This window comes from Astyanax mexicanus, chromosome 9 (genome assembly GCF_023375975.1).
Source record: "Astyanax mexicanus isolate ESR-SI-001 chromosome 9, AstMex3_surface, whole genome shotgun sequence".
In the NCBI taxonomy this organism is placed as follows: domain Eukaryota; kingdom Metazoa; phylum Chordata; class Actinopteri; order Characiformes; family Acestrorhamphidae; genus Astyanax; species Astyanax mexicanus.
In genome coordinates, this window is record NC_064416.1 from 42,986,125 (window position 1) to 43,010,910 (window position 24,786).

A 24,786-nucleotide genomic window follows, 5' to 3' on the forward strand; every position below is an offset into this window, starting at 1 on the left:
GTAGGTACGCAGCCAGCCCCATGCTAATTTAGAAAGACCATGTAATGGTTTTAAAAAGTTGGAATAGTTGATAAAACACAAAAACAAGTGGACCACTATGATCAGAGATCGCTGGTTCAAATCTCAGTCATGCAGCTTTCCATCAGCTTCCAGAGCCCTGAGAGAGCACAGTTGGTCTTGCTCTCTCTGGGTGGGTACAGTAGATGGCGCTCTCTCTTTCCCCTTTTCACTCCTAGGGTGATGTGGATCAGCCCAAGGCTGCGTCTGTGAGCTGATGTATCAGAACCGAGTCGCTGCGCTTTCCTCCGAGCGTTGTGCTGTGATGCTACTCGGCAATGCTACAGCATTAGCGGAAGTTCAAAAAGAGGCGGTGGCTGACTTCACATGTATAGGAGGAGGCATGTGCTAGTCTTCACTTCACCCTCCTTGTGTTGGGGGACGTTACTAGTGATGGGGATATACAGCTGACTAACAGCTGAATGGGTGGAACAATTGGCCTAGCTATATTTTTAAATTGAAATTAATTTAAGAAGAAAACTAACAAACAAACAAACAACAAAACCAGCAAAATAACAATTTAACCACAGACTGGAGTGAGATGCTTGCAGGCGTCACTTAGTCAGAGTACTCAGAGTACAAGCAAAAGTGAAAACTAGAGACAAGCTCCAAACCAAAATATATAGGCCTAAACACAGTCCAAAGGGGATAAACAGTAGGAGAAAAATAAGGTTAAAAAAACAGAGAAAAAACACCAAGGTAAACTAGCAAAAGGCTGAGAGAAAAATCTACGACAAAAGTCAAAAATAGGTTATTTAAGAAACAGACAAACAAAAAAATATATTTCAGTATGCAGCTAATACAAAAGGAGCAAAACTTCATAGCAGGTTGAGCAAACAGGCCGGTGTTTATACACAAGAGAACAGCTAATTGGAATCAAAACTCAGGTGAGGTTGATTAGGTGCTGATTGGCTGGCTAAGACACATGACTACTAGATTAGTGCATTCTGGGAGTTCATGAAGGTGAAAAAGGTGTAAGGTGTGGCAATAAGAGTGCATGCAACACTAAAGAGTTTTTATTTATTAGTTTTGTGCATTTAATATCAAACCATACAGCTAAACTGCTATAGGCTGAAAAGGGCAAGAAAATGTAAACAATAATTTAAAAATGGGTTGTATTACAGCCTAGACTCTATATAGGCAGAACTAAAGCAAATTTTAACAGTGTTAATGTACTGTAACAATTCCAGAGAATGATCCTTTTAAATACATTAACACTGGGTCACAATGGGGATGGACACTCTGTTGCACTTTTAGAGCGATTAAGTGTGTGTGTGTGTGTGTGTGTGTGTGAGAGAGTTTGAGTGTGTGAGAGTGAGAGAGAATGTCTGTAATAGTAGTAATGATCACTCTCCAGTGTAATGGATGGATTTCTCTCAGATAATTACTGCACAAAATGGAAGCAATTAATTAATTACAGATATTATCCCATCTCTTCTGATAAGAACCCTCAAACACACACACACACACACACACACACACACACACACACACTAATTTTTGTGTCTGCAAACTACATTATATGTCTTTATATTTGGTTTCCAACAATAATTAAAGAGCAGGTCAATCAAATACTCAAGTTTGAAACTTTAAAACGATCATGTTTTAGCCAGTTTTCCTTCATTCACTAAATTTAGTTGATTTTTAGTGTCTGAAATGTACAGTATGCAGACATCCCAAGTTGCAAAAGTTGATTTCAGGGAGGTTACCACCCCCCCACCCTGGCAAAAAAAATAAATAAATAAATAAAAAACTTGCTCACACACCAAAGGATAATGAAACTTTACTTTTATATTAATTAATTTTACTTTATTTTTAATTAAATTTAGAGTATTCAGAGGTGAAATTAGTTTTATCTTTTTTCTTTTTGGAAGGCCCTGCCTCTGCTTTCCTTTTTTTTTTTTTTTTGGAAAAAAAGCCTTTATTTGACAAAAAATGACAGTTACAATATCACAAAAAATTGCACATCATCAAAAACTTTTCATATCATATTACAATAATTATTAATATTGCCTCCGCCATGATCTGCTTTCTCTCACTCACTGAACAAATCCCGTCCGGGAGGGGGGAAAAACACTGCCCGCCCACACTAAAAACTGACTGGCTGTCTCACAGACTCTTTGCAGAGAACAGGCCAATCAGAACCCTTTCTGTTTTCTCTCTCTCCTTCCCACACGCGATTAGAGGAACAAAGTCTGTGGCCTGTGTGCGTGTTAGTGTGCAGTGCACTTTTGGGGCACCCGTTCTGACTCACAGGCATCAGGGAGCCACTACCGAAATGCGGGAGACTCCCGCAGCTTCAGGGAGACTTGGTTTGTCTGAGTCTCCCTGAAGCTTCTTTAGTTATACACCATAGCTATGAGGCTAATGTACTTAATCCATGCTGACAAACTAGCATGATGCTAACTGCATAATAAACCTTCACACACTCAACTTAATTCTATTCTTTAAAAGAGTTACATAAGTGATTTCTGACACTTTACAACTTTAATACTATAAGATACAGACTGACTATCTTATTAGTGGAGGGTTTGACAGGTTAGTTCACAGAATATTAGCATACCAACCCATTTTACTAACAGGAAGTGAGGAAACACTGCTGTGCCAACATACACAGAGTAATACAAATAATAACACACAAATACACGCAAATAAAACACATTATTTTTGATTAAATTCATTTTTTACAGTATGTACAGTGCAAAAGTAAAAGAAGGAGTGGAGCTATGCAGTTTCTAACCAAGTTTACAGAACATCAATTTTTTTCAAACACCAAATATCTTGACTGATTGTTAATTTGTGTGGGATAAAACTGGAGAGAAGGCTTTTGAATTTTGTCAGTATTTTATTTTCATCACAGTGTCAGCAAAATCTGAATACCAGATAAATCTAATGCAATTTTAGCATCATTTCTTGAATTCTAGTATATTGCAGTTTATTAATATCTGTATCTAATAACTCTCTGGGTGTGTGTGTAACACACTGACTGTTGCGGATCATAACAGAGCTTATGATGGGTTGCACGCAGCAGAAATGGTCAGATGCAGTTTAATATATGGACTAATATATGAGCTGCGAGGGTTCGTTTAATTCCCAGTGTGATCATGGTGTTTATAAAGCTGTAAAATATGTTGCTCATAAAAACGATGAGAGTCGTCCACCGAGCCGTAAAAGCACACAAATATTACAGCCCTATTAAAAACGCTCTCTCTCTCTCTCTCTCTCTCTCTCTCATTTATACACACACACACACACACACACATGCACACACGCACAGATGCACTTTAATATCCTGCCCTTTGAACCTCTATATCCACCATATCCACTGACTATCTGTGTAACTTAAACCCCTTCCATTCAGATTCATAATCCTGCAACACTTAAAGGAGAAGTCTGGTGTGAAATGAATTTGGGTTGTAGTGAAACATAGTGATAATGAGTACAGACTTTTGTCAAATAGCCCACCTCTATTAACCCCCTGTATTCTAAAATACAGCACTTTTAGCCGATGCTTCCAACAGGCTTGCAATGCTAGTGATAGGGGCATAGAAAAAAAATTACCCATACAAAGAAAATGAGAAATGCCAGAAATAACAAAAAAGATGCAGAGCTTTCAGACCTCAAATAATGCAAAGAAAACAAGTTCATATTCATAAAGATTTAAGAGTTCAGAAATCAATATTTGGTGGAATAACCCTGGTTTTTAATCATAGTTTTAATGCATCTTGGCATCATGTTCTCCTCCACCAGTCTTTCACACTGCTTTTGGATAACTTTATGCTGCTTTACTCCTGGTGCAAAAAATCAAGCAGTTCAGTTTGGTGGTTTGATGGCTTGTGATCATTCATCTTCCTCTTGATTATATTCCAGAGGTTTTTAATTAGGTAAAATCAAAGAAACTCATATTTTTGTTCAGAGCTGTATATATGTATATAAGTATATCTCAGACAGAAGGCAGTTCGATTGCGTTGATGGTTCATATTCTAGTAAAGCTGATTTGCTTTGTGGTGTTCCACAGGGTTATATTCTGGGAACATTATTATTTCTTATTTGTCTAGTATTTTAAAGGTTTTTTTTTTTTCATTAATATTTGCAGATGACTTAACTATATAATTGCCATTCATATTTCAATTCATTGATTTAGGATGCAATTACTGGTTTAGATGATTTTTAAACATGGTTAAAACTGAACAAACTTGTCTTAAATATGAAAAGTCTAATTATATTATTTTTAGTGGTAAAAAATATGCTTAAATACAGGCTCGAGTTCAAATTCAGAAGGGCACCCCCACCTGCGCACTTAATAAGACACATCAAAATGTGTTGATCTAGAGGATGCATCATTATTATAATTTATTGTAAAGAAGAGCCACCCTAGTGAGCACCTGATACTGGGCAAATTTGTCTCTTTTTTGACACTTTAGAGTGGATTAAAGCAGCAATTTATTTATTTATTTATTTATTTATTTATTTATTTACTTATTTTAACCACAGGGGCACCAGGGGAGCAGTTGCCCCCCCTGCCCTCTGAATGTCCCGGTGATAAACAGTAACCAGGTGCTTGCTACCTTTCCTGCAATTATCTTTCATTTTGCAAAAAAACAAACAAACAAAAAAAGATCTGATTTAATTTGCATATAATTGCATACTACTTCTTAAAAAAAAGGTGAAATTTGACTGATATTATAATAAACAGATTTAGTTGTCTTTAAAAAAAAATGATCACAGCAGGTCGGTGGAGTCTCATTGTTCTAATATATAATCATGAAAACATTTTGCACTGATTTTATTATAAAGAGTTTGCACTTGCATCTCTTTCTTTTACACTGTAATCTTATTTTCTAAAGTGTGCTTATCTAATTTAGCGCATATATTGTGATTAATATTTGTATTAAATTATGATTTTGTTATTTTATATATTATTTTTCAATCTTATTGATTCATAAGAGTTGTTAAAGCATTTAATTGCTGTTTTTTTCTGTGTACGGCTAGGTATGTAATAAATAAGCTTTAATTGGATTTTGTTTTGTTATGTGTTTATGAAAACCTGAATTAGCATTTCTAAATGGTATATTCGTCATCAGAGGTGGAAAAATTACTGAAAAATTCTAATTAAGTAAAAGCACCTTTACTTTGCTTAAATTCTACTCAAGTAAAGGTAAAAGTACCCATCTTAAAATCTACTCAAGTAAAAGTACCCATCTAAAAATCTACTCAAGTAAAAGTACCCATCTAAAAATCTACTCAAGTAAAAGTACCCATCTAAAAATCTACTCAAGTAAAAGTACCCATCTAAAAATCTACTCAAGTAAAAGTACCCATCTTAAAATCTACTCAAGTAAAAGTACCCATCTAAAAATCTACAAGTAAAAGTACCCATCTAAAAATCTACTCGAGTAAAAGTACCCATCTTAAAATCTACTCGAGTAAAAGTACCCATCTAAAAATCTACTCAAGAAAAAGTACCCATCTAAAAATCTACTCAAGAAAAAGTACCCTTCTTAAAATCTACTCAAGTAAAAGTACCCATCTTAAAATCTACTCAAGTAAAAGTACCCATCTAAAAATCTACTCAAGTAAAAGTACCCATCTAAAAATCTACTCAAGTAAAAGTACCCATCTAAAAATCTACTCGAGTAAAAGTACCCATCTAAAAATCTACTCGAGTAAAAGTACCCATCTAAAAATCTACTCAAGTAAAAGTACCCATCTAAAAATCTACTCGAGTAAAAGTACCCATCTTAAAATCTACTCGAGTAAAAGTACCCATCTTAAAATCTACTCAAGTAAAAGTACCCATCTTAAAATCTACTCAAGTAAAAGTACCCATCTTAAAATCTACTCGAGTAAAAGTACCCATCTAAAAATCTACTCAAGTAAAAGTACCCATCTTAAAATCTACTCGAGTAAAAGTACCCATCTTAAAATCTACTCGAGTAAAAGTACCCATCTAAAAATCTACTCAAGTAAATGTACCCATCTTAAAATCTACTCGAGTAAAAGTACCCATCTAAAAATCTACTCAAGTAAAAGTACCCATCTTAAAATCTACTCGAGTAAAAGTACCCATCTAAAAATCTACTCAAGTAAAAGTACCCATCTTAAAATCTACTCGAGTAAAAGTACCCATCTAAAAATCTACTCAAGAAAAAGTACCCATCTAAAAATCTACTCAAGAAAAAGTACCCATCTTAAAATCTACTCGAGTAAAAGTACCCATCTTAAAATCTACTCGAGTAAAAGTACCCATCTAAAAATCTACTCCAGAAAAAGTACCCATCTAAAAATCTACTCAAGAAAAAGTACCCATCTTAAAATCTACTCGAGTAAAAGTACCCATCTAAAAATCTACTCGAGTAAAAGTACCCATCTAAAAATCTACTCGAGTAAAAGTACCCATCTTAAACTCTACTCGAGTAAAAGTACCCATCTAAAAATCTACTCGAGTAAAAGTACCCATCTAAAAATCTACTCCAGTAAAAGTACCCATCTAAAAATCTACTCCAGTAAAAGTACCCATTTTAAAATCTACTCGAGTAAAAGTACCCATCTTAAAATCTACTCGAGTAAAAGTACCCATCTAAAAATCTACTCGAGTAAAAGTACCCATCTTAAAATCTACTCGAGTAAAAGTACCCATCTTAAAATCTACTCGAGTAAAAGTACCCATCTTAAAATCTACTCGAGTAAAAGTACCCATCTTAAAATCTACTCGAGTAAAAGTACCCATCTTAAAATCTACTCGAGTAAAAGTACCCATCTAAAAATCTACTCGAGTAAAAGTACCCATCTTAAAATCTACTCGAGTAAAAGTACCCATCTTAAAATCTACTCGAGTAAAAGTACCCATCTTAAAATCTACTCAAGTAAAAGTACCCATCTAAAAATCTACCCAAGTAAAAGTACCCATCTTAAAATCTACTCAAGTAAAAGTACCCATCTAAAAATCTACTCGAGTAAAAGTACCCATCTAAAAATCTACTCAAGTAAATGTACCCATCTTAAAATCTACTCGAGTAAAAGTACCCATCTTAAAATCTACTCGAGTAAAAGTACCCATCTTAAAATCTACTCGAGTAAAAGTACCCATCTTAAAATCTACTCGAGTAAAAGTACCCATCTAAAAATCTACTCCAGAAAAAGTACCCATCTAAAAATCTACTCAAGAAAAAGTACCCATCTTAAAATCTACTCGAGTAAAAGTACCCATCTAAAAATCTACTCGAGTAAAAGTACCCATCTAAAAATCTACTCGAGTAAAAGTACCCATCTTAAACTCTACTCGAGTAAAAGTACCCATCTAAAAATCTACTCGAGTAAAAGTACCCATCTAAAAATCTACTCCAGTAAAAGTACCCATCTAAAAATCTACTCCAGTAAAAGTACCCATTTTAAAATCTACTCGAGTAAAAGTACCCATCTTAAAATCTACTCGAGTAAAAGTACCCATCTAAAAATCTACTCGAGTAAAAGTACCCATCTTAAAATCTACTCGAGTAAAAGTACCCATCTTAAAATCTACTCGAGTAAAAGTACCCATCTTAAAATCTACTCGAGTAAAAGTACCCATCTTAAAATCTACTCGAGTAAAAGTACCCATCTTAAAATCTACTCGAGTAAAAGTACCCATCTAAAAATCTACTCGAGTAAAAGTACCCATCTTAAAATCTACTCGAGTAAAAGTACCCATCTTAAAATCTACTCGAGTAAAAGTACCCATCTTAAAATCTACTCAAGTAAAAGTACCCATCTAAAAATCTACCCAAGTAAAAGTACCCATCTTAAAATCTACTCAAGTAAAAGTACCCATCTAAAAATCTACTCGAGTAAAAGTACCCATCTAAAAATCTACTCAAGTAAATGTACCCATCTTAAAATCTACTCGAGTAAAAGTACCCATCTTAAAATCTACTCGAGTAAAAGTACCCATCTTAAAATCTACTCGAGTAAAAGTACCCATCTTAAAATCTACTCGAGTAAAAGTACCCATCTAAAAATCTACTCCAGAAAAAGTACCCATCTAAAAATCTACTCAAGAAAAAGTACCCATCTTAAAATCTACTCGAGTAAAAGTACCCATCTAAAAATCTACTCGAGTAAAAGTACCCATCTAAAAATCTACTCGAGTAAAAGTACCCATCTTAAACTCTACTCGAGTAAAAGTACCCATCTAAAAATCTACTCGAGTAAAAGTACCCATCTAAAAATCTACTCCAGTAAAAGTACCCATCTAAAAATCTACTCCAGTAAAAGTACCCATTTTAAAATCTACTCGAGTAAAAGTACCCATCTTAAAATCTACTCGAGTAAAAGTACCCATCTAAAAATCTACTCGAGTAAAAGTACCCATCTTAAAATCTACTCGAGTAAAAGTACCCATCTTAAAATCTACTCGAGTAAAAGTACCCATCTTAAAATCTACTCGAGTAAAAGTACCCATCTTAAAATCTACTCGAGTAAAAGTACCCATCTAAAAATCTACTCGAGTAAAAGTACCCATCTTAAAATCTACTCGAGTAAAAGTACCCATCTTAAAATCTACTCGAGTAAAAGTACCCATCTTAAAATCTACTCGAGTAAAAGTACCCATCTTAAAATCTACTCAAGTAAAAGTACCCATCTAAAAATCTACCCAAGTAAAAGTACCCATCTTAAAATCTACTCAAGTAAAAGTACCCATCTAAAAATCTACTCAAGTAAAAGTACCCATCTAAAAATCTACTCAAGTAAATGTACCCATCTTAAAATCTACTCGAGTAAAAGTACCCATCTTAAAATCTACTCGAGTAAAAGTACCCATCTAAAAATCTACTCAAGTAAAAGTACCCATCTTAAAATCTACTCAAGTAAAAGTACCCATCTAAAAATCTACTGGAGTAAAAGTACCCATCTTAAAATCTACTGGAGTAAAAGTACCCATCTTAAAATCTACTGGAGTAAAAGTACCCATCTTAAAATCTACTCAAGTAAAAGTACCCATCTAAAAATCAACTCAAGTAAAAGTACCCATCTAAAAATCTACTCAAGTAAAAGCACCCATCTTAAAATCAACTCAAGTAAAAGTACCCATCTAAAAATCTACTCAAGTAAAAGTACCCATCTAAAAATCTACTCGAGTAAAAGTACCCATCTTAAACTCTACTCGAGTAAAAGTACCCATCTAAAAATCTACTCGAGTAAAAGTACCCATCTAAAAATCTACTCCAGTAAAAGTACCCATCTAAAAATCTACTCCAGTAAAAGTACCCATCTAAAAATCTACTCAAGTAAATGTACCCATCTTAAAATCTACTCGAGTAAAAGTACCCATCTAAAAATCTACTCAAGTAAAAGTACCCATCTTAAAATCTACTCGAGTAAAAGTACCCATCTTAAAATCTACTCGAGTAAAAGTACCCATCTAAAAATCTACTCAAGTAAATGTACCCATCTTAAAATCTACTCGAGTAAAAGTACCCATCTAAAAATCTACTCAAGTAAAAGTACCCATCTTAAAATCTACTCGAGTAAAAGTACCCATCTAAAAATCTACTCAAGTAAAAGTACCCATCTTAAAATCTACTCGAGTAAAAGTACCCATCTAAAAATCTACTCAAGAAAAAGTACCCATCTAAAAATCTACTCAAGAAAAAGTACCCATCTTAAAATCTACTCGAGTAAAAGTACCCATCTTAAAATCTACTCGAGTAAAAGTACCCATCTTAAAATCTACTCGAGTAAAAGTACCCATCTTAAAATCTACTCGAGTAAAAGTACCCATCTAAAAATCTACTCCAGAAAAAGTACCCATCTAAAAATCTACTCAAGAAAAAGTACCCATCTTAAAATCTACTCGAGTAAAAGTACCCATCTAAAAATCTACTCGAGTAAAAGTACCCATCTAAAAATCTACTCGAGTAAAAGTACCCATCTTAAACTCTACTCGAGTAAAAGTACCCATCTAAAAATCTACTCGAGTAAAAGTACCCATCTAAAAATCTACTCCAGTAAAAGTACCCATTTTAAAATCTACTCGAGTAAAAGTACCCATCTTAAAATCTACTCGAGTAAAAGTACCCATCTAAAAATCTACTCGAGTAAAAGTACCCATCTTAAAATCTACTCGAGTAAAAGTACCCATCTAAAAATCTACTCGAGTAAAAGTACCCATCTTAAAATCTACTCGAGTAAAAGTACCCATCTTAAAATCTACTCGAGTAAAAGTACCCATCTTAAAATCTACTCAAGTAAAAGTACCCATCTAAAAATCTACTCGAGTAAAAGTACCCATCTTAAAATCTACTCGAGTAAAAGTACCCATCTTAAAATCTACTCGAGTAAAAGTACCCATCTAAAAATCTACTCCAGAAAAAGTACCCATCTAAAAATCTACTCAAGAAAAAGTACCCATCTTAAAATCTACTCGAGTAAAAGTACCCATCTAAAAATCTACTCGAGTAAAAGTACCCATCTAAAAATCTACTCGAGTAAAAGTACCCATCTTAAACTCTACTCGAGTAAAAGTACCCATCTAAAAATCTACTCGAGTAAAAGTACCCATCTAAAAATCTACTCCAGTAAAAGTACCCATCTAAAAATCTACTCCAGTAAAAGTACCCATTTTAAAATCTACTCGAGTAAAAGTACCCATCTTAAAATCTACTCGAGTAAAAGTACCCATCTAAAAATCTACTCCAGTAAAAGTACCCATCTAAAAATCTACTCCAGTAAAAGTACCCATTTTAAAATCTACTCGAGTAAAAGTACCCATCTTAAAATCTACTCGAGTAAAAGTACCCATCTAAAAATCTACTCGAGTAAAAGTACCCATCTTAAAATCTACTCGAGTAAAAGTACCCATCTAAAAATCTACTCGAGTAAAAGTACCCATCTAAAAATCTACTCCAGTAAAAGTACCCATCTAAAAATCTACTCCAGTAAAAGTACCCATTTTAAAATCTACTCGAGTAAAAGTACCCATCTAAAAATCTACTCCAGAAAAAGTACCCATCTAAAAATCTACTCAAGAAAAAGTACCCATCTTAAAATCTACTCGAGTAAAAGTACCCATCTAAAAATCTACTCGAGTAAAAGTACCCATCTAAAAATCTACTCGAGTAAAAGTACCCATCTTAAACTCTACTCGAGTAAAAGTACCCATCTAAAAATCTACTCGAGTAAAAGTACCCATCTAAAAATCTACTCCAGTAAAAGTACCCATCTAAAAATCTACTCCAGTAAAAGTACCCATTTTAAAATCTACTCGAGTAAAAGTACCCATCTTAAAATCTACTCGAGTAAAAGTACCCATCTAAAAATCTACTCCAGTAAAAGTACCCATCTAAAAATCTACTCCAGTAAAAGTACCCATTTTAAAATCTACTCGAGTAAAAGTACCCATCTTAAAATCTACTCGAGTAAAAGTACCCATCTAAAAATCTACTCGAGTAAAAGTACCCATCTTAAAATCTACTCGAGTAAAAGTACCCATCTAAAAATCTACTCGAGTAAAAGTACCCATCTTAAAATCTACTCGAGTAAAAGTACCCATCTTAAAATCTACTCGAGTAAAAGTACCCATCTTAAAATCTACTCAAGTAAAAGTACCCATCTAAAAATCTACCCAAGTAAAAGTACCCATCTTAAAATCTACTCAAGTAAAAGTACCCATCTAAAAATCTACTCGAGTAAAAGTACCCATCTAAAAATCTACTCAAGTAAATGTACCCATCTTAAAATCTACTCGAGTAAAAGTACCCATCTTAAAATCTACTCGAGTAAAAGTACCCATCTTAAAATCTACTCGAGTAAAAGTACCCATCTTAAAATCTACTCGAGTAAAAGTACCCATCTAAAAATCTACTCCAGAAAAAGTACCCATCTAAAAATCTACTCAAGAAAAAGTACCCATCTTAAAATCTACTCGAGTAAAAGTACCCATCTAAAAATCTACTCGAGTAAAAGTACCCATCTAAAAATCTACTCGAGTAAAAGTACCCATCTTAAACTCTACTCGAGTAAAAGTACCCATCTAAAAATCTACTCGAGTAAAAGTACCCATCTAAAAATCTACTCCAGTAAAAGTACCCATCTAAAAATCTACTCCAGTAAAAGTACCCATTTTAAAATCTACTCGAGTAAAAGTACCCATCTTAAAATCTACTCGAGTAAAAGTACCCATCTAAAAATCTACTCGAGTAAAAGTACCCATCTTAAAATCTACTCGAGTAAAAGTACCCATCTTAAAATCTACTCGAGTAAAAGTACCCATCTTAAAATCTACTCGAGTAAAAGTACCCATCTTAAAATCTACTCGAGTAAAAGTACCCATCTAAAAATCTACTCGAGTAAAAGTACCCATCTTAAAATCTACTCGAGTAAAAGTACCCATCTTAAAATCTACTCGAGTAAAAGTACCCATCTTAAAATCTACTCGAGTAAAAGTACCCATCTTAAAATCTACTCAAGTAAAAGTACCCATCTAAAAATCTACCCAAGTAAAAGTACCCATCTTAAAATCTACTCAAGTAAAAGTACCCATCTAAAAATCTACTCGAGTAAAAGTACCCATCTAAAAATCTACTCAAGTAAATGTACCCATCTTAAAATCTACTCGAGTAAAAGTACCCATCTTAAAATCTACTCGAGTAAAAGTACCCATCTAAAAATCTACTCAAGTAAAAGTACCCATCTTAAAATCTACTCAAGTAAAAGTACCCATCTAAAAATCTACTGGAGTAAAAGTACCCATCTTAAAATCTACTGGAGTAAAAGTACCCATCTAAAAATCTACTCGAGTAAAAGTACCCATCTTAAAATCTACTCGAGTAAAAGTACCCATCTAAAAATCTACTCAAGTAAAAGTACCCATCTTAAAATCTACTCGAGTAAAAGTACCCATCTTAAAATCTACTCGAGTAAAAGTACCCATCTTAAAATCTACTCGAGTAAAAGTACCCATCTTAAAATCTACTCAAGTAAAAGTACCCATCTAAAAATCTACCCAAGTAAAAGTACCCATCTAAAAATCTACTCAAGTAAAAGTACCCATCTTAAAATCTACTCAAGTAAAAGTACCCATCTAAAAATCTACTGGAGTAAAAGTACCCATCTTAAAATCTACTGGAGTAAAAGTACCCATCTTAAAATCTACTGGAGTAAAAGTACCCATCTAAAAATCAACTCAAGTAAAAGTACCCATCTAAAAATCTACTCAAGTAAAAGCACCCATCTTAAAATCAACTCAAGTAAAAGTACCCATCTAAAAATCTACTCAAGTAAAAGTACCCATCTAAAAATCTACTCGAGTAAAAGTACCCATCTAAAAATCTACTCGAGTAAAAGTACCCATCTAAAAATCTACTCGAGTAAAAGTACCCCTCTAAAAATCTACTCAAGCAAATGTACCCATCTTAAAATCTACTCGAGTAAAAGTACCCATCTTAAAATCTACTCGAGTAAAAGTACCCATCTTAAAATCTACTCAAGTAAAAGTACCCATCTAAAAATCTACTGGAGTAAAAGTACCCATCTTAAAATCTACTCAAGTAAAAGTACCCATCTAAAAATCAACTCAAGTAAAAGTACCCATCTAAAAATCAACTCAAGTAAAAGCACCCATCTAAAAATCTACTCAAGTAAAAGTACCCATCTAAAAATCTACTCGAGTAAAAGTACCCATCTAAAAATCTACTCGAGTAAAAGTACCCATCTAAAAATCTACTCGAGTAAAAGTACCCCTCTAAAAATCTACTCAAGCAAATGTACCCATCTTAAAATCTACTCGAGTAAAAGTACCCATCTTAAAATCTACTCAAGTAAAAGTACCCATCTAAAAATCTACTCGAGTAAAAGTACCCATCTTAAAATCTACTCAAGTAAAAGTACCCATCTTAAAATCTACTCGAGTAAAAGTACCCATCTAAAAATCTACTCAAGTAAAAGTACTAGAGACCGACCGATATGGGTTTTTCTAAGGCCGATGCCGATACCGATCATTAGTGGTCAGAGTCAGCCGATGGCCGATGTGACCTGCCGATTTTTAGGGCCGATATGCTATCGTATTATACTTATTTGGCATGCTTAAAATCATACTAGTAAGAGGAGGAACAACAGTTGTAAACTTCACACAATTTATTGAAAATAAGGTTAGCATTTTATAGTGACTTTAATGTTACTATATCACTATATGTTAATAAAAAAAATATTAATTTTATTTAGATTGTATTATCCATAACATTTTATTTTATTCATTATATAACATATGTTCTATATACACTATATATTCATGTTTATAGTAGAAATATTATGTTGGCTATTATATAAAATTTACTGTAGGGGCCTACTAATTAACAAATGTATGACTTGTTGCAGTCTGTTAGTCTATTAATTATTCATTTTAATATGTTTAACAGAGTGCAAGAAGACTTCCATAATGTGACAACTTTAGATAGTTACTCCAAAACGGCAAAGCTCATTTCTTCTTCAACTCCATGCAGTTGAAAACGAATGGACATGGGAGGACAATGTTATAAAATGTTCACATTAGGGCTGCAGCTATTATTTTACAAAAATGGGTGACGTTTAAATTAAGAATAAAATTATAAATAATGCAAAAACAGACAGGTGCTGTAATTTAAATATAGCTTTATCTGTTTTTTTTTTTTCTTCTTCAAATGAGCTCCTTAGCCAGAGAAACGCGTCTCATCAGCTGTACTGGAGGTTCGGTGCGTGAGCGGAAAATGAGTTGAGAAAGCTGAAGAGCGCGGACTTTATAGGTTCAGGATAAAATGAGCTTTTATCAGAAAAGTCTGGAGGGGGTTCTAAAGTAGAACCCGACAAAACAGAAAATTCTGCTCATCGTTTCATTTAATATCTAACAGCGCAAACCGCTTTAAACGGGTGAGTTTTACAGCAGAACAGCAGGAGGCGGCATGATTTAATGTCTGTTTGTAGTGAAGGAAAAAGAGATGTTTTATTTTAACTCCATTATTTTAGAAACTATTTGTTTTATTAATTCGTTTACAATAAAGCTTATTTATATACAGTGTTGGGAGTAACGGCGTTAAAACTAACGCCGTTACTTTTTTTCAGTAAGGAGTAATCTAACTAATTACTATGACTGTAACTATAACACCGTTACCATTTCCGACACCCCGTTACTGCACGTTACTTTAGCCGCTCTATGAACTTTTTTTTTTTACTTCTCTTTGCCCTGGTTAACCCCTCCTCTGTCCGGTGAACTTGAGCTTCTGGCCGCTGTGCCTGTGGGTTGGCGTGGTGAAGTGAGGCACAATGGTGACGATTTGCGTGCTCTAATTAATTCAGTGATTGCCGTGGACAAACCAAGTTCCGAATTAAGGACGTTAAGCTCTTTTTAGCTGCTCCGGTTTTTGTGGTGCTGCTGCTGCTTTCTCTTTTAGAGCTTAGATTCTCTGCCCGAATCCCACCTGACCTGAGGACCGACCCGAAATCAGGCTCCTATTTTTATTTTATATAAAGCTCTGGTGTGATAATCACAATGTTGCTAAGTAACCAATTATTATTGTTCACTAAAGCGAACGAAATAGCGAAAACTGAAAGTGAAAAAACATTTGTGTTAACTGAATCTAATAAAAACGGTAATTAAAAGGAAAAACACAACTATCTCGAACTGTATTTTGTGTTTATAAAACTAACTAAAACGAACTGAAATTACTGATAGAATACCCTCATTTTCGTGTTTAATTTATTTATAAGCGCTGTTGTACAGCGCAGTTGTACAGCGGGAGTTGTTGTGCCGAGCGCGCGGCACTCGTGGTCCGTTAGTTCTTGTGTAAAGCGCTCGCGCTAGCAAGCCCACCCTAAAATGAACAGAAAAAATAAAAACAAAATAAAATTAAACTATAATAAAAATGAAAACTGTAATCACGTAGCTCTGGGCGCACGTGAACGCCTCCGCGTTTGACTTGCAGCATTGTGTGTAGCTGTTCTTAAAAATCATTTAAATTAAATAACAGTTCTATGCTTCTATGTTACAGTGTTAATTAACATAATTCTGATTATATTTCGCTCATTCAATCAGCCCGAAAACAGCCAGTTTATGGGGCGGATCGGGTCAGGCTCATAATGACAGTTTATGGTTCGGGCTTGGGCAGAACGTGCACGGGCTCCGGCTGGGTCGGATTTTTGCGCCCGATCTAAGCTCTATTCTCTTTTGGTGAAGCTGTTATATTAATACCATTTTAACGGGCATTAAATTGTTGTTTTTGTCCATTATTTTGTTTTATATATACATATTTCTTTTGAGTGTGGCTTGGTTTGTTTAATTTCATCCCCAGACGCGTTTTTACGCTTTTTTCAGTATTACAAGTTTTAGTAATTTTCTTTGGTTGTGTGGAGAATTTCGTTTTATTTTTTTGAAATTCGTTAGATTATATTTTTGTCAACATTTTGGGTTTATTTTTGTTTGTTATTTTTTGTTATTTTTCTAATAATAATAGTAAATGCATAATTGATTTCCTTTTTTTTGACGGGCGAATAATAAAAAGTAACGCGAAAGTTACTTTTACTGGTAACTAATTACTTTTATAGTGGAGTAACTCCGTTAGTAACTCAGTTACTTTTTTGGAGAAGTAACGAGTAACTATAACTAATTACTTTTTCAAAGTAACGTGCCCAACACTGTTTATATATAAGGAGAAGTACAGTCCTCTAATAATCCTGACTAACCAGTAATTATTATTTCAGCGCAGCTGATGCTGCGAATATCCTTAAACAGTTTTAGTCCTGCCCTTTTTCATTTCGTCTAAAAATAATTTAAATACTGAAAATATCAAGTGTTAATTTGATTTTATTTACTTAGATTTTCGTTTCTGAAGAAGAGACGTCAGTTATTTTATACTAGAGCTTATAGATAGGGCTTGCCTTGCATAGTCAGGGCGCATTCCAAATGCACTCCTGCCATCAACCTAAGCATAGTTTCGTTTGGAGAGAAATGCTACAACACCGATGCAGTTGAAATTCTATTCTTTTTCAGTAAATGAAGCAACATCACAGATTACTAATCATGAGAGAAAATATAGACTTTGGGACACTGGATTGTAAAAATGGATGCCTTACCCGTTGAAAGTCTTGCTCACTCTTGAAACCTTGCGCTGCGTGGCCAAATAAGAAAATCGGCCGATGCCGATTGATAAAAAAATAACAAAAATCGGCCGATTAAATCGGCTGGCCGATCGATCGGTCGGCCTCTAAAAAGTACCCATCTTAAAATCTACTCAAGTAAAAGTACCCATCTTAAAATCTACTCAAGTAAAAGTACCCATCTTAAAATCTACTGGAGTAAAAGTACCCATCTAAAAATCTACTCAAGTAAAAGTACCCATCTTAAAATCTACTCGAGTAAAAGTACCCATCTTAAAATCTACTCAAGTAAATGTACCCATCTAAAAATCTACTCGAGTAAAAGTACCCATCTTAAAATCTACTCGAGTAAAAGTACCCATCTTAAAATCTACTCAAGTAAAAGTCCCCCTCTAAAAATCTACTCAAGCAAATGTACCCATCTTAAAATCTACTCGAGTAAAAGTACCCATCTAAAAATCTACTCGAGTAAAAGTACCCATCTTAAAATCTACTCAAGTAAAAGTACCCATCTTAAAATCTACTCGAGTAAAAGTACCCATCTAAAAATCTACTCGAGTAAAAGTACCCATCTAAAAATCTACTCAAGTAAAAGTACCCATCTTAAAATCTACTCGAGTAAAAGTACCCATCTAAAAATCTACTCGAGTAAAAGTACCCATCTAAAAATCTACTCAAGTAAAAGTAAGTACTCAATTTAAAATGTACTTTGAGTAAAAGTTTCATAGATACTTTTAATTATGTGATGTAAAAAAGAACAACAAGTCATAAATTAAATCGTTTTTAAAGAACTACATATTAATTTGGATCTTTCAGGCAGTATTTATTCAGAACACCCCATAAAACATTTTTAAGAACAAGTGGAACAGGTTTCTATGATCCATTTTTTTCTTTACTGTTAAAAGGTTATGGTCATATATGTGACTATAAACTGTATTTTTATAGTTTTACTGTTCTTTTTTTGCCATTGCTTTGCTTTAACTTCTATTTACATGTTTTTTTTTTTACATTCAAGCAGATTGTTTAATGTTTCCAATAAAAACTTAAGAAATTATCAAGAAAAACATGAAATCATACAAAAAAAAAAAAAAACTATTGGTCGGTGCATGTGCAGTGCCGTAAAGAAGCACACATTGATGGGTAGCATAACTCGACAGAACACCGGTTCCCCCGAGCACAGCTGATTCACACAGCGTCTCTCCCGCTAACCATAACCCGCTAACCACTGCTGGGAAACGTTCAGCTGCACTGCCATGGAGAACAAAACTCAGCGCAAACTATGTGTGATAAAATCAGTGGAACATAAACACAGCGAACATTATGAGACATTTGTCTCACCACCAAGACTTTCAGAAAGATAAACTCAGAAAGTTAAGCATGTAACGTAGCGCAGCTCTGTTAACTTGTTAGCTAATCTAGGCAGTTTGATGTGTCTCCAGTTTAGTTCAGCGTTGTTTAATATCTAAAAGGAATCTATGTAATCCATGATCATTAGCTAAGGTATTTAGGTTATATTTGACTCAATCGCCTGTTAACATCACGCCGACAAACGCAATTCATACAGCTTTCAGTGCATTTAATATGCTAATAATTTAGGTGTTATCACCACATGCTTTCTCAGGTTTGATGTGGAAGTTTTGAAAGCTGACAGCTCTGTCCGACGGAGCACATTTTGCATTGCTTGAGGAAGTCATTGCCTCGTTATTCCAATCTTTATTTATTTATTATTCAGTTTTTTTTCTCCAGCATTTTAATTTTTACTTAGTAACGGGGAGTTTTCCAATGTAGTGAAGTAAATTACTTGTGTCAAAATGAACTTGAGTAAAAGTAAAATGACCTATTTTAAAAACTACTACCCCCCACCCCCCATAAATGAACTGTGATTAATCACACTTTCTGGAAAGCAAAAAGTTTAAATTTCACTACTATCCACAACCAGGCCTGATTACTGCCAGACCTGTAGAATCAAGAATCACTTAAATAATAGAACCTGTAGGACAACATCAAGCGGATAAAAGATCTCAAAACCAACACATTATGTCATGCTCAAATTCAAGAACAAGATAAGAAAGTCATTGATATGTGCGAGTCTAGAAAAGGTCAAAGGTCATTTCAAAGGTTTTGGGAATCCAAAAGGTTCCACTTTTGTCACTTCAGTTCAAAAAGATTTACCCAAAAATCTGGAGATCATCATATTTAAACCCTACCATGGAGACCATTTTAACCCAGTCTCTTTCTTATTATTAAATCATTAACTCTGATATTAACTGAGGCGAGTAAGATCCTGCAGTTCTTTAAATGTTGTTCTGAGTTGTTTTGTGACCTCCTGGATGAGCTGTTCATGCCCTTTTTGGAGTAATTTTGGTCGGCCAGTCTCTCCTGGGAAGGTTCACCAGTGTTCCATGTTTTCTCCATTAGCTCTAACTGTGGTTCTCTGGAGTCCCAAAGCTTTAAAAATTAAGACAGTAACTATTATATACTGTAATGCCCGGATCAGACTACATGATTTTAGCCCAATTTTGACCCGATTTTGTCGGCGCGACACATTGCGTGCGTCGAATCCGAATTTCATTGTCGTGAGCGATAAAGGTCCGTGTAGTGTGACTTGAGCGACGTAATTTGACGTGAGCGACGCCGTCGGAGCGTCCGACGGAAAGACTAGCATGTTGGAATTTTTTGTATTTTATCACCTAGTTTGACATGCTGCTCTGCGACCTGCTCCCTGACTCTGACCAATAGGAAGACAGAGCGTTCTGTGGTGCACAGATGTAAACACAGGAAAAGAAAGCAGGACGATGCTCCTGCAGATCACTGGACCAGAGCAACAGAAGAATAATCTCATAATCATCTAATAATCTACTTAATTCATGAGATATTCTGTTTACAGGCACTGAAGCCTAAGTACCTACATCTTTACCATACCTCAAGTTCTCTCTGGAGAACAAAAAGCATGTAATGTCCTCTTTGGGTCACCCAGGAACCCAGGAGCCCACAGTCGCTTTTCCCCGTGATTGTCCGATTCTATGCTTCTCCCCCGCGATGACCTATGAACTTGCGCGAGGACGATGATTGGTCGGTGACTGACGTGTAGTGTTGCCAGTCCCCCGAGAACGACGCAACGAACGAAACGAAGATAACTGCTTAATCTGACATAGTGAACATCGTGAGGGACAAAAATGTAGTGTAGTCTGAGCTCGGCATAACACGTGCAGTAAATAATTCCAAAGAAAAGCAGCAGAAGCATCTGCAGAATAACTACACACTGATGGTAAGAGAGCAGAATTGCTCGGTAGACCCTGTTCAACTAAAAAAGTCAAACTGAGCATGTGCAGTAGTGCTACGTAATTGTAGATTTTTTTTCAACAGAGATTATTTAGTATTAAAGTGTCAGTCTGTATTATTCTGTTTCTAAACTGAAAGCAGAAGCATTTCTGAGTGGAGAAGAATATGGATAAAATACTGTGTTTAATGGTACCAGTGTTCTGAAACAACCATCCCTGCTAAACCTAATAATATATTTATTATCTAAAATCCATATATCTATATCTAAATCTATATCTATATCTAAAAACTGGGGTGTCAAGGCGCTTTTCTCAGGAGTTTTTCTGGCCACGCCACGCATCTTTACGTGCTTACATCACACGTACAGCCTCTAAAAGAGGATCCGGCTCAGTTTTACTGAACGCGAGCGGCTGGTGGAGCAATGGAGACTTCAGAAGAGGAAACTCAGATCTCAGTAGCTCATTCACTCATAGTAAAACAAAGAAATGAAAGAATGAAGTTTCTGACTAAGTGATCTCTCTCTTCTCTCTCTCTCTTCTCTCTCTCTCTTCTCTCTCTCTTCTCTCTCTCTTCTCTCTCTCTTCTCTCTCTCTCTCTGACTGAACATAACCTGGAATCAAATTTACTGTATACGCTCTGAAAGGAGACCACATCACACCCGCTCAGTTTAAAATGATTCTTCCGCATGCTCAGTGCAATTACCCATTCTCACTAAAAAAAAACGCCAAAACTTACAGACTTAACATTAGCTTTAAAAGCAACTTTTTAACAAGAAATTTAGCAAAGTTATAGTTGTAATGAGTTTAATCTAGTTTTCAGTATAATATGCACAGTTTAAATTATTATATATATTTTTTTACACACTGCAGTAAAAAGTTTCTACAGTCACATGCAGCCTCCACTGGACTTCATGTCATGTTATTCAGCAGTAAATATATTGAGAACTGTCTACTACTTCTTTCTGAGCAGTTTAGTTTCTCCCCCTCTTCTGTATTGGGGTCATATTTTGGAGTTTGGGGGCAGCTGCAGTCCCGGTGGGTCTGTACAGTCTCTGTTAATTAACAGATTACAGCTCTGATCACTTTAGGCGATGATTCATTGGGTTGTCTCTTAAATTTTAGACTTTAATCAATAATTCATGTCAGTTTTTGGGCACTTTATTCAAATGAGGTATCAAGGGAAATAATAAGATACATCCGCTGAGAGGGACGGAGAGAAATATATAGAAGGAGAAGAAGAAGAAGAAGAAAAAGAAGAAAATTACAGTTCATTCTAATTCAGGCACCGAGGGGCAGCCCACATTAGGGCTTTTGGTCAGGGAACCTGATTAGATCCTCCTGGGCCCAGATGGATGAATCATCGTGCGCTGATGGGGTCTCTTGGTGGTTACGCAACAAATCAGAAACCAGATTTAGCCCCAACATCATGCGGCAGCATTGATTAAGTCTCCAGCGCACATGATCCAACAAAACGCTGGAGAGGTTTCAGCTCACCCAGCCAGCGACTGATCCGCTTTCAACTTAAATTGCGTAACCTGCCCTACTGTTGAAGCTCAGCTTCAGCAAAATAAAAATTTCCCTCAGCAAAATATTCATTTCCATCATCTATTAGACATGTAGAGATATTACTGCTCAGTTGCCTTAGAAAACCTTCATTTAGTTTTTTTTTAAGCCATTTAGAGGTCATTGTCCTGCTGCAGAACCCTGAGTACACCTGAGCTTGAGGTCATGAACAGATGGCCAGACATTTTTCCTCATTCTTCTTCTGCACTGTCTGTCTGTTAAACAGCAGAATTCCTGCTTCCATCTACAGTATTACAGCAAGTTATCCAGACCCTGAATCAGCAAAGCAGCCCCAGACCAGCATAACACTACCACCACCATGTTTTACATTCAGTATGATGACATTTTTCTGAAATTGTGTGTTTATGGTTTTATGCCAGATGTAACGGAACACACACCTTCCAAAAAGTTTAAAGTTCAGTCTTTTGTCTCGTCAGTCTAAAGAATATTTACCCAAAGTTCTGGAGATCAAGATTTTTTATTTTGGTAAATGTGAGATGTTGTTTTTGATCAGCAGTGTTTTTTATTATTGAACTCTCCCATAGAGAACATTTTAATTCCTAGTCCCAGTCTCTTTCTTATTATTGAATCATTAATTCTGACCTTAACTTAGGCAAGTGAGGCCTGTAGTTATTTAAATGTTGTTCTGGGTTCTTTTGTTGACCTCCTGGATGAGTTGTTCATGCCCTTTTGGAGTAATTTCTTTAGGTAGGCCGGTCACTCCTGGGAAGGTTCACCAGTGTTTCATGTTTTCTCCATTAGTGAATAATAGTGAATCACTGTGGTTCTCTGGAGTCTCAAAGCTTTATAAATGACTTTGTAACCTTTTCCACACTGATAGATGATCAATGACTTTGTTTTTTCATCTGTTATTGAATTTCTTATTTGATTTCTTGATTCTACAGGTCTGGTAGTAAATCGGGAAAACTCAGCTTTCCAGAAAGTTAATTTATTAGGGGTGGATTATCATTTAAAAAAGTACTTTTTAAATTTAGTCAGGTTATATTTTTTTCTGATATTTAAGTTTCTTTGATAATCTGAACAATTTAAGTATGACAAAGATGCATAAAAATCCGTAAGGGACAAACATGTTTTTATGGCACTGTAGTTCAAAAGCAATGTCTTCATACTTTGGTATCACCCAAAAGATTGAAACCATCTATAGCAACACCATAGCAACCACCCAGGAAAACATAAGCAACCAATTAGCAACCACCATAGCAACAACTTTGGACACTTTACCACCCACTTAGCAAAACCTTACCAATCACCACAGCAACACTTTGGTAACCATCTAGCTACACCATACCATTAAGTAACATCCTAGCAACCACCTAGGAACAACACAGCAACCCACCTAGCAATACAATTGCAACAGCACACTTTTTCCTTTTCTACTGGAGGAGCAGAATTATACTGATAGATGGACAATCATCAAGACCCATCACCTTTTCTTGATGTAGATATAAATAATCATCATTTATTACAATAAATTAAAATATCTCTCATAAAAAGGCCCTTTGTCTTTTTTTGCCAGTCTAGAGGACACTTTAGCGACACCTTTCAAAGTGGCAACACCTTTCTAATGGTACTGGGGGGAGTGGGGGGCAGTTTCCCTCCCTGCCCCCCCAAGTGTGTTTGTGATGAACAGATTAGAAAGAGAATCATGCAATCACGTTTAATTTAGCAATTTCTGAAAATGAAAAAAGCCCAGAAAACAAACATTCATGTGCCACAATTTGCATATAATAACATACTGTTTCTAAAAAACAAAAGGCTTAGTTTGACTGATGTTATAATGAACACCTTTAACAGTTTTTATAATTAATTAAAAAACTACTCAGCACTGTTTTTAGAAAGTGTTCTGAGATCTTAATTATGTACAAAATTTTGCCTTAATCAAAATGTACTAGAATAACAAGCATTGTAACAGAATTTAGAGGTTTATTAACATCTCTAAATTAATTTATTCTTTCATTGGTAGTTTCTAGATTTATGTTATATGACAGTTGGCTTTTATTTTACGTGAGTAAACAGTAACAAAACCTCATCAATGATTGCCGATTGGTCTAGCAGTCTAAAGTCACAGTGCCACTATGATCAGGATATCGCTGGTTCGAATCCTAGTCATGCAGCTTGCAATCAGCTGCCAGAGCCCTGAGAGATCATGGAAAATGGGCATATCATAACAACCCTAACTCACTATCATTTAAGACTCTTGCCTACCAGGGTTACTATCCCTTGAGTGTTCAGTTATATTGTATATTGTAGATCAGGGGTAATAAAGCAATAACGTTTGGTCGTAAGACAGATATTTTCCAAGCCATTTCAAGTTCTACGTCAGTGTTTTGGATATTAAAGTGTAATGTGGTGGAGTGTTGACGACTAGTAGCTCTCCAGCCCAGAGGGTTGTTGAACCCAATTGCAGAACAATTGATCTTAAAGCAGATAAACCCAAGAAAAAAGGAAAAAAATAAATGAATAAACACACACCACTCCTCAAGAGTCTTCAGGATCGCGGTACGATACACTATCGCTACCCCAGCTAGTGAATTAAGACACGGATGGGGAAAAAAAAACGCCCTTATAAGGAGATACAGAGCCTTAGAACGGGCGGAAAAAACAAGAACATACAGTGTTGAAACTACAATGCATTAAATTTAGATCAGGGGTGTCCAAACTACGGCCCGCGGGCCATTTGTGGCCCGTTTTCCTTTTTTGAGCGGCCCGCGAGGTATTTTAGAAAAAGAATGAAAGTTGGCCCGCTGTTAAGCAGGTTTTT